Source organism: Rhagoletis zephyria, unplaced genomic scaffold, assembly GCF_001687245.7.
Source record: "Rhagoletis zephyria isolate East Lansing unplaced genomic scaffold, Rhagoletis_zephyria_1.1 Rzeph_scaffold_08370, whole genome shotgun sequence".
Taxonomy (NCBI): Eukaryota; Metazoa; Arthropoda; class Insecta; order Diptera; family Tephritidae; genus Rhagoletis; species Rhagoletis zephyria.
Genome location: NW_016165450.1, coordinates 15,361 through 19,200, shown reverse-complemented (window position 1 = coordinate 19,200; position 3,840 = coordinate 15,361).

The window sequence follows — 3,840 nt, the reverse complement described above, 5'->3', positions numbered from 1 at the left end:
CTACTCATGCAAATATTTTGTGCACGTAATCTATTTAAATTCCAAATAAAATAAATTGGCTTTCACTTATTGTCTTTTTTGCAATTTGCAGAAAAAGCGCATTTAAGTACACATGTATGTATGTGGGTGTATCAAGTCATACGTATAAATATTGTTAAAAATTTTTTACTACTTGTCAGCTGCCGCAATCTGTGCCAAGGTATGTGAAATGAATATCAATTAAAATTAAGCGCCTTAAAATGCATTCATTTACTAAGCTTTAAAATAAATGCTGCACCACACAAAGTGTAATCAGGAATCAAGAAAAGGTTAATCAAAAGAAATGGCAAATTTAAGTAGAAAAGCAAAAAGCAGCCAGCTTAAGAGAAGCGTAAGTGCCCGAGCAATTATTTTCAAGTTTATTTTATTTTTTTTTTTTAACTATTTTTAAGAGATTTATTCATCATCACAGCACATGNTAAGTGCCCGAGCAATTATTTTCAAGTTTATTTTATTTTTTTTTTTAACTATTTTTAAGAGATTTATTCATCATCACAGCACATGCAGCGAAATTCTTCTACATACACACTTAAAATATCTTTTAAAAATGTGTAATATAGTAATTGAGCTACACACTTAAATATTGTGCCATAACTTTTGTACATAAAAGGTTATGAATAACAATTTTTGCCAACAAGTCCGCAACAGCCCTTCAAAAGTTCTAAATCGAATAAAATTTAAATTTTTACCCAACAAAATACACCCATCCGATTGATAAACAACCACTCCCACAACACTCACATTTGCATAGGAATGCATTAAGCGTGTCCCAAAAAGGCTTAATAACCATTTAAATTCATTTTCATAATGATAACAACTACGCCTATTGCCAAACTTTGTAAAGCAAAAGCTGGCCGGATGTCCTTATCCCGAATGTGTTTTTTTTGTTTTTTTTTTTTTTTTTTGTGTATGAGCGACAGATAAAAGTTTGGGCATAAAGCGAAATAGGGTTGGCGAACCGGAAAATAGTAGCATACCACCTAACAAATAAAATACGTATGTCGGTATCCACATACATACATATAAAATAAAATCAAGCAAATGGAGTATGTGGAAATGTGTCGGTATGTCGTTATGTTGACTGGCACTTATGCCAACAACAAAAGAACGTGAGCATTTTTGTGCGCGAACCAAAAGTAAAGTTCCTTTGCCGATTCCGTAAGAAAGATTAAAAGGGAAATGTGAAAGAGGGTTCTATAATATTCGTATCTACATAACGAAGCTCGCACAAAATTAAATAAGAATATAACAAAGAACAAAGCGCGGTTCATAGATGCACTGATGAACATAGTATCTACATAGATATCTGGACCTCACCGGCGAGACGAAAACGACCATAACCATGGTTCTGGTGGCACTTCTTAACCTAGACACCTTCTCTATACATTCTAAACACGAAAGAGTTTAAATAGTTTGCAGAAAGGCTCAATTCAGCCTTCTACCCCCAGGCCGTAGAATAAGAGGAAAGGCTACGGCATCAGCTTTGTGTCCTGTGACTTCCGAGACATAACTCCGCGCAGCTCTTTTTCACCAAAAGGGACAACGAATAACCTGCAGTGGAATTCTGACAATCGCTACGCTAAATTTTCGTTGCTAAAATTCTCTAATTGAAAACCAGCAACATTTACTATAGGTAATTTTTGTCACCAAAAATCTCCAAAATAATAGCAGGCGCCTCTAACAAAACGCAACATCTAGTTGCTTGCCCGCCATACTGCTGAGTACACAGCGCATTGGGTTACTCTTCCATGTTGTATACGTTTAGGACCTACTGCATTTCATTTAGAGAATTCTAGCGACGAAAATTTAGCGCAGCGATTGACAGAATTCCACTGCTGGACTTCGGAAAACAGTCAAATTTAGTATACTGACGGCTCCAAGACTGACCATGGAGTCGCAGCAACACTCTACGGCATACAACCAGAAGGCTCCATTTCACCAGCATGGGGCAAGTTAACTCCTTCTTGCAGGCCACTGAACTACACATTTCTAAGGCAGGTAGAAAATTTGGCACACAATTAATATATCTTCATATACTCTGACAGCAGAGCAGCTTCGTTAGGCGAAAACATATTGTTTGAATGCAAAATGAAGCATAATATTACTGGACAAGTATGGAAGAATTGTTTTAGGTTATCTTATTGTCCACTGCAGGGAAATCAAATACTTGTAAAATATAGGAGCTGTAAACTCTAATCACTATAAGCTGTGTAACGAAAATGTGAGACCACAGAGCATATTATCTGCTACTGTGGGACCCTCACTAAGAGCAGACTGCGTTTCGTACTTAGGAGCACATGCTCAAAACGGCATTCAACCAAGGAAGCTGGCAAGGTTTCTCAGCAATACGTGCATCAAAGGCGACCTGTAATTAAATAGACATACACAGCTTATGTGCATATTGCCTTGTCAAAGTAAAAAAGAATAGGAGAGAATTAAATATAAAAAAACAAATATTTATCAGGTTGTTATAGTTCAGGGACGAAAAGTTTGCAGTTTTTACGAACGGCTGTAGCCTTTCATAGATTTTACTATTCTTCAGAACCATAGGTTTTTACTTCTCATAGTTTCCAGCTGTAAGAGGTTCGACTTTGTAAAGAAATTATGATGAGATGAGCAATATGCTTTATGGATTTTACTGCCACGCATAACCCAAAGTTTTGGGCATAGTTTGGTTGAGGGTCTAAAATGCATCTTTACCTGAGATTGACCAACCTTGTTTTCAATGTAACGGTAATTCGAAGATTAACATTCTTTAACGCTCGCTTAAACCATTATAAAATAATTCACCATCATGCAGAAAGTTAAATTATTTGTTGTGTCACATGAAGTGAACGTACAACTTCTTTTTATTCCAAAAGCCCGAATCATTAAGTAAAAAGCAAAATACACTTCCTATTAAAAATGCTAACAAAGTCACGTCGCTGCCGACTAAATTGTTTTCCGCTTAATTTTGTACGTGAACTCCAAAAAGATATGGTGGCTGGAAAAAGGAAAATCAGCGATATAATTTGGAATTTTCACAAGCACCACCCAAAGTTGTAGAACTAAAAATAGTTTTGACATAATTACTGAATGCACATTTGCATTAACAGTTAAACATGAATGCGGCTCCATGTTGTTACGAAGCCAATAATTTGGCAAGTGATAATCATTGAACAATTCTATAGGCATATAGTGTGTACATATGTATATGGTTATGTATTCATGTATGTGTGGATACTTCGCCTTATTTAACTGCATATGATTAGGTAGGGTTTCAAGCACTCGGAGCAGAAGTGACAAAAGTTATTATAGTTTCAATAATGAACTTAATGGTGCATTTTAGTAAAGTTATCAACAGACTTTAGTTATTAGTCCTTCTTATAACGGATACCTTGAAGGGCTGACATCGGATTCTTAGAGCTATTTACTCCCCAATCATACATCGCAAAATTCGCCCGAAAATCTCGACCAACAATCTATGCCCCCCATTTTGTATGCGCAAAAGCGATACCACATAGGAACTTTCACACACACACACACACATTTCCACATATTAGATATGTTGCGTGCGAGAAATTTGCCGCTAATTTACAGCACTGACGCCCGTTCGCTTCAATTTTAATGCCATTGTTTGCGTTTCTCCATTTCACTTAGAGGGAATAGTTGCTATTGGGCAATAAAAAGCTTAACGTCTGCTGTTCATTTGACTTTGGTGGCAATAGCTGGCATTTGCTTTTGTTGTTGTCTCCTTAGAAACATTGGCCTTGTTTTAATCGCTAATTAGCAGCAAATGGAAATTTGAATTAAACGCTGGTT